The following is a 13796-nucleotide window of genomic DNA, read 5'->3' on the forward strand; positions in this document are numbered from 1 at the left end:
TGAAGGATTGCAGAGGGCCTTATAAATCAAGCCTAATCCCACTGTTTGCTTATTTCCAATAGTAGAGATGGAATTTTTGAATTTCATTTGACTCCAGGGAGATCTGGAACTGCTCCAGGAATATTTGTGTTGGATGCTATGAAAGAGGATGGGGAAGTAATTTTTGGATACGTGAATACATTTGTACAAGGACGAGGTACATTTGTGTTTCTTTCTGTCTGCAAAGTTTGTTTTTAAATTGTTTTATGAGAAGTTATGTCAGAGATATGAAACAATTTTTTGTGGTGGCTCAATAGAAACTATCAAGAAAAGAAACGCGGTTGGACATTTTGGACATAAAAGATAGAATATGACCTTCAGAGTATATCACCCCACCTAAACTGAACCTTAGCCAGCCAGCAGGGTAAACAGAAGTTTTCGGGGAAAATATAATAGTTCTTAGCTGGAAGATCTTTCATAATTCCAAATTCAGATAGGGTTGTCCCTTGAACAATAGGGATTTGAACTCTGCAGGTCCACTTATATGCAGATTTGGGTTTTTTTTTTTTTTTATTAATATGGTACAGTACTATAAATGTGTTTTCTCTTCCTTAACTTTCTTAATAACATTTTCTTTTCTCTAGCTTACTTTATTAAAGAATGCAATATACATGAAGGATACAAAATATGTGTCATTTGACCGTTTATAAGTAAGGCTTTTGATCAATAGGCTGTTCATAGTTAAGTCTTGAGGGAATCAAAAATTATACATGACTGCCTAGGGCATCAGCACCCCTAACCCTCATGTTGTTCCAGGGTCAACTGTAATTTCTTTCTGCTAGAGATGTTTTCTTTTTGCACTTAACAAAAGAGTATCCATTTGTATTAATCAGGGTTCTCCCCAGAAACAGAACCAATAGTGTGTGTGTGTGTGTGTACAAAATAACACTATTATTTTTGTATGTATATTCTATATTAATATATACTGTGTATTCAAAAATCACCCTCTATATACTAAAGAGAGAGAGAAAAAATGCAAGAAGAGTTATTTTAAGAAATTGGCTCATGTAATTTTAAATGCTGGCAAGTCCAAAATCTGCAGGCAGGCAGGAGGAAGACCCAGGGAAGAGTTGATGTTGGAGCTTGGAGTGCGAAGGCAGACTGGAGGCAGACCCTCTTCCTTGGGTGACCTCCATCTTTTTTCTCTTAAGATTTCAACTGATTGAATAAGGCTTACCCACATGGTGGAGAGTAATTTGCTTTACTCAAAGTCTACTGATTTAAATGTTAATCTAAAAAAATGCCTTCACAGGGCACCTGGGTGGCTCAGTTGGTTAAGCGACTGCCTTCGGCTCAGGTCATGATCCTGGAGCCCCAGGATCGAGTCCCGCATCGGGCTCCCTGCTCAGCGGGGAGCCTGCTTCTCCCTCTGACCCTCCCCCCTCTCATGCTCACTCTATCTCATTCTCTCTCTCAAATAAATAAATAAAATCTTTAAAAAAAAATGCCTTCACAGACACATTTAAACTGGTGTGTGACCAATGTCTGTACCATGGCCTTGCTAAGTTGATTTCCTAAAATTAACCATCCCAGCACCTTTACTTCAGAAATAAGAATTTAACTATGTACTTCGACTTCAAGAGTTGACCTAGAACAGAGACCAAACTTGGCATGCTGTGGGAGCCTGTGGCTGTGGGAGCCTTCATGGGACTTGAGGAAATTTCATTTTGTTGCTTTCATTTATGGAAGCTTTATGTCTCTAATTAAGTTGTCACTGGAAACTTTCCTTATGGTCTGTCCAATTTAAGACTTTTGATGAGGAGTTAGAGGAGAAGTAAGGCATAATGAAAATGATTGAGCCAGGGAAACCTCCCTAATTCCCACATTTCATTAGCATGTTTTGCATTTTGTGAGCACTGTGCACATCCCTTTGTGTTTTACCAGTGCCAAACCATACAGAAACAGAAGGGCTATCGGGGAAGAGCAGAGAGTGGGTGGTGTGCTGGAGCAAACAGAGGATCCCACAAGGGAGCATGCATTCAGGTTAGCCTGGGGCCCCCACATTTTCAAGAGCAAACAGCACAGGCTGTTCCAACTCATCGTTGAAGAGCAATGTTAGTTGGAAGGGGGATTTCTGGCCAGGGTTTTTGAAAAAAAATCACCTACTGCATGACTTAGTGCATTTGTTGATCATTATTAAACATTTTGAAACATCTTTTCATCATCAGAAATTACAGTTTGTCCCTTTCTTCCCCACACCTTGTTGTAAGAAAAGAAAAGAGAAAAAGTTGCTTTGCCAAAATTGGAAGGGTTACGCAGAAATCCTCCATTTAACAATTTAGAGGACTTCATTCCTTGGTGTGTTTCTTCTAAAAAGAACAAAGCACTTTTTTTTTTTTTTTTTTTGCATTTACTACCTCTTTTGTTCCTGCTCCTGGTTTGTGCCAAAACTGAGACTCAGATGAGTTACATGATGACTGTCTGACCTTGACTCCTGGGAAGCTCTCTTCTGTATCCATTGTCCTCTAAAGATGGTCTCTCTGGGATGACTGTTAATTTCTGGTTTCTTGGAACCATGAGAGCTCCAGGTCTGAATATGCAGGATAGAGATTTTCCCTTGTATATCTCACATTCACCTAAAGCACAAAATGCCCAAAAGCAAAGACAGTGCTGTCTTCTGTGGGAGGCTGAAAATGTAAGAGTTGGGGGACCTAATTATTGAATGCTACCTGAGGTGGTGATGTGGGAAAGTGAGGGGGTGGTCTGGAACACAGATGGAGAATACATGGCAATAAAGAAACATTTTACAGTGGTGACAGGGTATGTTAGAGAGTTCCTGTAGAATAGCTTCACGGTCTTCTGAGATGGGGTAAATAGACAATATGAAGATGGTGAAGAAATGACCATGAGCTTGAGATGATGCATGGTTGGAACTGGCCACTGTTGCTGAGAAATGAGACATAAAGAAAAGGATTGCCAAGCAGCTGGGGCCTGGAAAGCCAGGCACTGGGACTCTCCAGTAGTGACTACTCAGGAGTGGGGGCAGAGGATGCGATGAGCAGAGGGAAGTCGAAAGGTAGCTAACGCCCAGGGTTGACAAACTTGAGTGGAAGTGCTGACCATGAGTTCTTAGCTCAAGAGACAAGAAAGAGTCCAGCTGGGAATATGGAAGAGGTTTGAGGAGCTAAAGTCATGAGATGAGCCCTGGCAGGACTGGTCAGAATACTCTCTGTCCATGGAGCTCCTTCCTGCATCAAGCACCACCATGAATCCTTGTGAGTTTGCCTTCTCTGAACACTTTTTCTTGCTTCCCTTCTACTTGAATGTCTTTCTCTTCCTTAGGGTTCAGGTCAAGTCCTACCTGCTCCATGAAGTTCTCCTAGCTATTTCTAGATTTGTCAGCACCCTTTCTCAAAACTCCCTCAGGACTTTTTTGTGGGACACTTAAATTACTTCAGAACTATAGTGATATATTTTATCCATCATATATATCTTATTTCTCTGCAAAGATTTGCAACTGTCCTAGTGTAAGAACTGAGCCATATGCTGCTTTTATTTTTCTAACATGATAAAATGCTGTTTGAATACAACTATGCTTAGTTAAAAAAAGTGTGGGTTGATTATCCAGTAAATTGCATTACTAGTATATACTTACTTGGAGACCAGTGGATTTTGTCAGATTTTTTCTATATGAGAATTTGAAATATGCTGTCCTGGTCACTTATGAGACATTCAGAATATCTGTCAAATAACTTATTTCCAATATTGTTTATCTCTGTGACCCATTTGATTCCAGTAAAATGTGCCTGGGAGAGAGGATCCCAAGCACTTTATTTTCACAGTTATTAAATTATGATAGAATCGAAAGAAGACTCTCCAGATATTTTATATTTCCTTGGATTAAGTGTTTTATATTTCCTTGGATTAAGTAGAGAGCAGCTTTGCATTTTCTTTTAACATGGTGACTAGTATCTAGTAACAAATAAATATTAAATGATAGGGTATGATGAAGGAGAACAATTAGTGTATTGTATAGATGACTTTTCTGCATGGTCCAGAATGACTGCCAACAGTCAGCCCTACTTCTAATTAACTGGTGACCTTGCGCAAGACACTTCCTTTTTCTCCTTCAGTTTCCCCACCCATGAGATGCATGAGTGGACTTTTGGCTCAAGCAGTACAGAGCTCTTGGAACCCCTGCCACCCGCTAGTCATCATGGCCACATTGTGGTCTTCCACTAGTGGGCGCCATTGAGCAGTCTTCAGAGGCTCTGCCTCTGCCCTCCAGAGCAGCCTGCAGCATTTCCCATCCTCACTGACGCATTTGGATCTGAAATGGCGCAGGATTATGAAAGTCGTTGGCATAATTCGATTCCATCAGCTATTCTGAAGGTCTTCCCTGGCCCTCTGGTTTTGAGTCATGCCCACACTGGAAGCTTGCAGTTTTGCCACCACAGCCTGTTGCCATCGAAACAGTTCATCCTCTGTGGAAAATGCTGACTCTTTCTCTTAATAGGCAGTTAATCTCTTTCTACATATTGAAGACAGGCATCAACATCCCTGGGCTCCTGGACCACATTTCACAGGCAAAATCTTAAAGATGACTTACCCTGTGGAGGTTCAGAGCAGAGGGAAAGCTTAGGAGTCCTTCTCGTCAAATCCTCTTGCTTTACAGAAGAAAGTCAGTTCCAGGGAGGAGAAGTGATTGGTCCGAAGCCACCTAGCCCCTCAGGGAGTGAAGCCGGGCTGGGACCCGGGGATAATTGTGAAGCAAAGGTAGAACCAAAAAGGGACCTTCGACTACATGGTTCCTCTTTCCGACACCTTCGGTGATGTGGGGTGTGTGTGAGCTGCAGTTTGCATCAGTCTGCTTTTGTATAAACGTCCTTCATGTTGCCTTTATTGGCAGCTCATTATATGCCAAGTGCTAGGCTAAACTCCCCAAATGCGTTATGGCTCATTTAATCCCAGGCCTTGCAATCCGGGCTCACAAGGACGGTCTCTGGAGCCTGCGACCTGGGCTCAAGTCCCAGCTCCACTTCTCAAGGGCCATGTGGGTTGGGGCAAATGAAATGCCCTCCCTGCGCCTCATTTCCTCTGCTGAGTATGGGGATGAATACAAAACCTCCTTCTATTCAGTGAGATAAAGAATAGAAGCCACTTAGCAGAGGACCTGGCCCATGGGAGGCACCCAGAAATGTTAGCTATTGTTTCTATCATTCTTAGTCCTTAGTGTCCTTCATATTGATATGCAACACAGGAACTATCTATGTTCTCTTTTGCATTTATCATGTAAATTAAGTATTCAAAGTGTATGTAGCTATCAGTGTGTTAACTGTATTGTTTCTCCTTCATCCTACAAATAATGTTACTGTGAAATGAATGGATAAATAAAACCAAAGTGGTATAATTATCCTAAAAGAAAAAAAAAATCTATGATGGGGCGCCTGTGGGGCTCAGTCGGTTAAGCGTCTGACTCTTGTTTTGGCTCAGGTCATGATCTCAGGATTGTGAGATCGAGCCCCATGCCTGGCTCTGTGCTCAGCTCAGGCTCTGCTCTCTCTTTCTGTCCTTCCGTTCCTCTCCCTGCTCGCATGCTCCAAATAAATAAATAAATAAATAAATAAAAATTTTAAAACTTTGTGCTAGTCTTCAAAACCAGTTTGCCCTCACATTTAAAGAGATCAAAACAAAAACAAGAAAACACTCGTATCAAAGGCACCCTCACCCTCACATTTCTTCCTGACAGTCTCTCTCTCTCTTCATTTCTTTTAAGGATTGGCACTCTGTTTATGACTCAGACTGAAAGTCCCTTTCGGCTTTGGGGTTTTATAATCGGTAGGAGATAATTGTGGTTCACTTTTTTCTTCACAGAAGGGGACAGTGAAGGACAGTGGAGACTGATTCCTCACACTGGTTCCTGTGGTGGTGGCGTCTGAAAGTGTACATTAGAGCTCCATACCGGTATTCCACGTGTTTACAAGTTACATAAGCTCCTGCCTTCTGGACAGCCATCAGAGTTAATGCATCCCAGACTGGGGATTCTGCTTGAATTCTCCTGACAGGCTCAGCATTCAAAGCAATAGCTGTGTTTAGTTTGTTGCATTATAAACCTGAAAGCCAGGGTTCTAGATATAAATAGTATGCACAGTTGGACAACAGCATTGCCATCAGGGTGAGATCACTTCCAGGAAAACACTGAAATGTAGCAATGGGAATAACATCTGGCCTTTTCACAGTTGCATTTGATTTAGCCTTGGACATCCTACATAAAATAGAGGCTGTATTTATTAATGACTTCAGTTTCCGTGCAGTTCACTCATTTTAAATTGAAAAGTAAGACCTTCATAGCTATTTATCAAACCGACTATGTTTAGGGTATGTATGCAAAGCTCATTGGACTTTATAATTGTTGGCTTGCCTGTCCCTCCCTGGTGCATCCATTCCCACCTTTTACCACACCAAAGGAATAAAGGCAAAGAGGACCCTAGGGAGCAAAGTTTGCCCTTTTTTGGGGGTAGTGGTGGTGGTGATAGAATGGAAAAAAAAATGTCCATTCAATAAGATAAGATCAAAATGGAAATCTTTTGTTTCTCTCTTTCCATTTCAGTATCTGGATATCATTTTAGTTTTTCCTGTGTAGCAATGACTCCCTCTTTTTTTTGGCTACATGGCCAACCAAAATAAAGCCTCCACTCCCAGCCTTCTGTGAAGCTAGATGTGAAAGTAACAAGTTCTGGCCAATGAGATATAAGCAGAAAGAGTGTTTGCGAATTCTAGAAAGTGTTTTTTAAAATGAGCTTGTGAAATCCCTTTTCTTATCTTCTTCATCCTGTGTTTGGAATGTGAGTCCAACTGCTGGAATTTCCACAGCCATTTTGAACCAGGGTTGGCCTTGAAGATGGGAGGTATAGGTAGTGAAAGCAAAGTAGAAAGAGCCTCAGTCTCTGACACCATGGAGGATCTTAATAATCCTAGACAGAGAATTTCCGGATTACTATGGAAAAATAGTATAAAAATAGTAATGTGAATAAAATAAAAATATACAGTTCAATGATTCATCAAAAAAGAAAGCTCCGTGGTATAACTACCACTTGGTCAATTTTTATAAATACTCCACATAGACTTGAGAAAACAAAGTATCTCTTGTGGTTTGGCGTGAAGATGATGTGTCCATCCCGTCAGTTTGCTAATCATGTTGTTTACATTTACTATGTTTCTGCTGGCTGTTTGCGTGCTCTCAGCTATCTAAACATGCACGCAACAGTCTCCCACCATGATTGTGTTTGACACTTTATTCAGGCATTAATATTTTGATGCTATTTTATTAGATGCATACAGTGTTAGAATAGTTACATCATCCTCTGAATAGAGCTCTTTATTTTTTAAAAAGTGTTTATCTCTGGTAATGCACTTTACCTTAAAGTCTCCTTTTGTCTTTGGATATTAATCTAGCAAAACCAAATGTATTTAGTGACTTCCATGTTAATTGTCTTTCAGTCCTTCACTTTCAACTTTTCTGGATCCCTGTGTTTTAGACACATCTCTTGTAAATGGTATATGATTGGGGTTTGTATTTTTAAATCCGATCTTATCATCTTGGTCCTTTAATTAGAACACATAAACCACCTTAGGCACACGGAAGAAACACAGTAGGACCCTACCCAAAATGAGTTGGATGTTGAGGTTGATGACACCATGCATACATGCCAGAGGATAGGGAAAGGTTTATTACTTACATAATTGAAGCTGTCCGGGAAAACAGGTCAGGGTCCCCAAGCAGGCCTGAAATGGCTTAGGGAGAACAAGGAAGGGAGACTATGGTTAGGGGATTGGGTTGGGGGCTTGTGTGATTTGATTCTCCTCCTGGTGCCAAAGGAGGGAGCACCAGCTTCTCACTTTTCCTGGATGTGAGGCGGAGGGTGAAGTCAGAAGGGTAAGGCTTAAGAACCTCAGCAGTAAAGTGTCCAAAAATGGAGGCAGACATTCTTTATTACCTAGACCAATGCATTGAATGTAAAAACTGATACTTTCATTTAAATCCATCATCTTACTCAGTTACTTTCTGTTTTTCTTGCCTGTTCTATATTACCTTTTCTCACCACTCTTGCCTTCTATTTTTATATTTACATTAATCCCTCTGTTAACTCAAGCAATTTATATGATTTTTAGTCATTCTTTTTTTTTCTTTTTTATTGAAGTATAGGTGACATACAATTTTGTATTAGTTTCAGATGTACAATACAGTGATTTGACAATTCTATACATAATGCAGGGCTTACCACAGTAAGTGTGGTTACCCTCTGCCACCGTACATTATTATGATATTATTGACTGTATTCCCTATGTGATACTTTTCATCTCCATGACTTTTTAATTTTATAACTGGAAGTTTGTACCTCTTAATTCCCTTCCCATATTTTGCCCATCCCCCCACCTGTCTCCCCTCTGGCAACCATCTGTTCTCTGTATTCATGAGTCGGCATCTGTTTGTTCATTTGTTTTGTGTTTTAGACTCCACATGTAAGTGAAATCACATGGTATTTGTTTTTCTTTGACTTATTTCACTAAGCATAGTGCACCCTAGGTCCATCCATTTCACTAATTGCAACATTTCAGCCTTTTTAAAAATGGCTGAATAGTATTCCATTGCATATGTACACCACATCTTCTTTATTCATTCATCCACTGATGGACGCTCAGATTGCTTCCATAGCTTGGCTATTGTAAATAATGCTACAATAAACATATGGTTGCATGTATCTTTTTAAATTGGTATTTCTGTTTTCTTTGGGTGAATACCCAGTAGTGGAATTATTGGATCGTATGGTATTCCTACTTTGAATTTTTTGAGGAACCTCCATCCTGTTTTCCACAGTGGCCGCACCTGCTTGCATTCCCACCAACAGTGCACAAGGGTTCCCTTTTTCTCCATATCCTCGCCAACACTTGTTTCTTGTGTTTTTGATTTCAGCCATTTTGACAGGAGTACGGTGATACCTCATTGTGGTTTTGATTTGCGTTTCCCTAATGGTTAGTGTTCTCGACCATCTTTTCATGTGTCTGTTGACTATCTATATGTCTTCTTTGGAAAAACATCTATTCGATCCTCTTCCCATTTTTTTTTTAAAGATTTATTTAGTTCCTTGGGGGTGGGGAGGAGCACAGGGAGAGGGAGAGAGAACCTTAAGCGCAGAGCCTGGCGTGGGGCTCAGTCTCATGACCCTGAGATCACAACCTGAGCCAAAACCAAGAGTCGAATGCTTAACTGACTGCACCACCCAGGTGCGCCCCCCCCCGCCCATTTTTATTATTTGAGGTTTCTTGCTGTTGAATTGCATGAGTTCTTTGTATATTTTGGATATTAACTCCTTATTGGATATATCATTTGCAGATATCTTCTCCCATTCAGTATGTTATCTTTTCATTTTGCTGATGGTTTCCTTCGCTGTGCAGAAGCTTTTTATTTTGATGAAGTCCCAATAGTTTATTTTTGCTTTTGTTTCCCTTGCCTCAGGAGACATATCCAGAAAATGTTGCTAAGGCCAATGCTCAAGGAATTACTGCCTGTGTTTTCTTTTAGGAGTTTTATGGTGTCAGGTCTTAAAGCTTAGGTCTTTAATCCATTTTGAATTTATTTTTGTGTATGATAGAAAATGGTCCAGTTTCATTCTTTTGTAGGTAGCTGTCCAATTTTCCCAACACCTTTGTTGAGGGGACTGTCTTTTCGCCATTGCATATTCTTGCCTCCTTTGTTGAAGATTAATTGGCCATATAATCGTGGGTTTATTTCTGGGCTCTCTCTTCTGTTCTGTTGATCTTTGTGTCTGTTTTTGTGCCAGTTCCATACTGTTTTGATTACGGCAGCTTTGTGGTATATCTTCAAGCCTGGGATTGTCATACCTCCAGTTTTTTCTTCTATCTCAAGATTGCTTTGGTTGGTCAGGGTCTTTTGTGGTACAAATTTTAGGATTGTTTGTCCTAGTTCTGTGAAAAATATTATTGGTATTTTGATAGAGATTGCACTGAATTTGTAGATTATTAGTCATTCCTTTAATATTTATGCAAGAGATTATAGTATGCATTATGACTTATCAAAATCCAATATTAATTGATGTTTCTATTTCTGGACAATGCAGTGATTTTATTTAATGCTTTAACTCTCTGCTATTGGTTATATTTTAATTTTTATATCTTTTAAGCCCATAATGCATTATTATTATTTTACACAGTTGAACGTCATTTAGATTTACGCACATATTTTCCACTTCCGTTGTTCTTTGTTTTGTTCTGCATCTCCAAACTTCTGTCTGGGATCATTTTTTCTTCTACACAAAAGATACTTTTTTTTTTTTTCTATTTTTAAAGATTTTATTTATTGACTTAGAGCAAGTGAGAGAGAGAGAGAGAGAAAGAGAGAGCATGAGCAGGGGAGAGGGGCAAGGGAGAGGGAGAAGGAGACTCCCTGCTAAGCAGCGAGCCCGATGCGGGGCTTGATCCCAGGACCCTGGGACCATGACCTAAGCTGAAGGCAAACACTTAACTGACTGAACCACCCAGGTGCCCCAAAAGATACTTTTTAGTATTTACTTCAGTGCAGGCCTGCTGGAGAAAAATTCTCTCACTTTTTATTTGTCTGCATTTTAACATGTCACCATCTCTGAAAAAAATTTTTTTGTGGATATAGAATTCTAATTAACTTTTACTTTTTTTCAGTGCTCTGGAGATATTCCAGTGCCTCTTGGCTCCCATTATTTCTGTTTAGAAGGCTGCTCTATGTCCAATAGTTACTCCTTTCCAGGTAACCTGTTTTTGTGTGTTTATTTGGGCTGCTTTTACAATTGTTTTTGTTTGCTTATTTTGTCTGTGGTTTTCAACAGATTGCTGTGATGGTCCTAGTATGGATCTCCTTTTTTTCCTCTGTAGGGTTCCTAGAGTATCTAGAATCTGTGGCTTGATATCTTGTGTCAGTATTGGAAAGCTCTCAGCCACTGTCTCTTAAAATACTGCCTCGGGTCCAGTCTCTCTGTAATCTTGTTTGAAGGTTGCAGTCAGACTTCTGTAGACAGGGGTCTCATTGTCTTCACTCTGCCCCTTACACTCCCTTCTGTGTTTTTCATTGTTTTTCCCCCATGTTTCACTCTGAGAAATTTCCTTTTTCTGACCAACATTTCACAAATGTTAATGTCTTTAAAATCACCTAGGGATCTCATTAAAATATAGATTCTGATTCATACTAGGCTTATACTGGGGCCCAAGATGCTGCATTTCTAAAACGCTCCCAGACATAAAGAGAACATTAAATAAAAACTCAGGAGGTATGAAGAAAGTCTGGGGTTTCATTAATAACAACATATGAGTATTGGTTCACTAATTGTGACAAATATACCATATCGATGTAAGGTATTACTGACTGTAGGAATTGGGTGTGAGTTATATGAGAACTTCCAGTACTATATTTGCAACTTTTCTGAAATCTGAAACTGTTTTAAAATTTAAAAATCTACTTTAAAAAAACACTCCCAGGTTGTGTCAGTGCTGGTCCACAAATCAGATTTTAAGTATAATATTCTAGTCTATCTTACCAATTTTCTCTTCGGTTGTATCTAATCTACTGTTAAACACATCTTGGGGTGCCTGGGTGGCTCAGTCGGTTAAGCGGCTGCCTTCAGCTCAGGTCATGATCCCAGAGTCTTGGGATCGAGCCCCGCGTCAGGCTCCCTGGTCCGCGGAAAGCCTGCTTCTCCCTCTCGCTCTGCCTGCCGCTCTGCCTATCTGTGCTCTCTATGTCTCTGTCAAATAAATAAATAAAATCTTTAAAAAAAAAAACAACACATCTTTTGAGTTCTTAATTTCAGCTATTGTATTTTTAATTTCCAAAACGTACTTTGATTCTTTTTGTAACTTTTAGTTCTCTGACAAAAATTCTCAAGCTTAACTCTTACCTCTTCAAACGTAAATAGCATAGTTGCTTTAAAGTCTGTATTGTAACTCTAACATCTGAGGCCCATGTGGGTTTGTTTTCTTCTCACCATTGTTTTTCTTATTTTTCTCTCATGCTGTCATGTCTTGGAGTGGCTCTGGTTATTTTTTATCTTGTGTTAAACATTGTATTTACAAAAATTTTTTTTGCAGAAATAGAGAACTGAGATGATGTTATAATTCTAGAGAAGAATTATGTTTGCTTTTGCCAGATTCCAAAGCATCCCAAGAAGCCAGGATCAGCTCAAAATAACTTCAAGATTGAGATGAACTATATTGTCCCTGCCAAGGCCTCCTTCCTCCTTTCCCTCCTCATGAGTGTCTCGGCCCAAAGCAAGGGGGGTGACTTCTGTCTTCCTCTGGCTGACAGGCCCTGAATTCCACTGCTTGATCCCCTAGGCTACATAAAGTTTGTTTAGACTCTACGGCTGAGTAGAGTTGCATCACTTCAACCAGAGGCCATTGAGAAGAACGCCTTTCTGTCATTCAAAATAATTTCCTGTGATGTTAGCAATATACTCCTTCTCTCTCAAGTCTTCGTAATGTGGAAGTCCCTCACTCGGCCCAAGTACCAGTGACTTCAGATGGGAGATTCAAGAAAACCATGGGCTTTATTCTACATCCATCTTTCTCCCTATCCTAAAAAAGGGCCAAATTCAGGTTGAAGAATAAAATTGGAAAAGATGTGAACTTTCAAGGCAGAAAATTTAAGTCCAGCTATGTGGTTCTCAAATGTCAGTGCACACGAGAATCCTTGGTGAGGTTGTCAAACATGCTTATGTCTGGGGCCCATCCCCAGAGGTTTTTGAGTCACAGCATTTCCCACAAACTCTGGATGGTTTTTATGCAGGTGTTATCATGAGGTGTTTTCAAAATGCCTCCATGAACAGATTTGTGCCACCCTCCTCCCCCCAGCTCCAAGCACCTAGTGGCTTCACAATGCATGCAGACTGATCCGTGCCATCTGGCCCCAGCCCACTCGTTTCTTCAATCCCACGCCACCCACTCCCCACTTCCACACTGCACTCCTCAGCCATCTGGACTTCTTCCTGTTTCTTTAACATGCCCAGTTTAGTTCTGCCTCGGGGCCTTTGCACTGGCTGTGTCCTCCATCTGGAATGCTCTTTCCTCTGCCTTACTTCTCTTTGTCTTCAGATCTCACTTTAAAGGACATAAATCTTCCCTGACCCCTAGCACTCTCTGTCATCCTATTTTCATTCCTTTAACTACTGCTGCTATTTGATTTGTTTTGTTGGTTGTTTATTATCTGTCTCCTCATTGTAGTTAAACCCCTTGTGGGCAGGAATCTTATTTGTCTTGTTCACTGCTATATCCTTGGGATCTACCTGGCACACAGTAGATGCTCAGTAAATATGAATCAGTTACAGAAACTGAATGCACACAGGCTGGTTGGGTGGACAGACACAGCTTGTCTTCCTAGGAACGCTGTCCTCTCAGCTCCTTAGCGAAGTCTGGAGCTGACTTACTTATTCGGCTTAGCCAGTCACTGCTGAGCACGCACTCTGCATAGGCTCTGTCTGAGGTGGGAAGTGCACACGGTTCTCAACCTGCAGGAGCACAGACTGATGGACAGAAAGACCCATGGACAAACACGAGACAGTATGAAAAATGCTGTGATTGAGCTGTGGAAACAAAGAGAAGGCCACGATCTTTCTGATGGGCGCAAGCCCTTCAGGCAGCCAAGTCAGGGAAAGCCACAGAGAAGGAGCCTTTGGGATGTGTGTGCGCTTCCCTCTCTTGCAACATCTTACTTAATGTCTCATTCCAAACTTTAGTAAGTACCATGAAGGACAAGAACATGGTTCTTGTAGACT

This window comes from Neomonachus schauinslandi, chromosome 7 (genome assembly GCF_002201575.2).
Source record: "Neomonachus schauinslandi chromosome 7, ASM220157v2, whole genome shotgun sequence".
In the NCBI taxonomy this organism is placed as follows: Eukaryota; Metazoa; Chordata; class Mammalia; order Carnivora; family Phocidae; genus Neomonachus; species Neomonachus schauinslandi.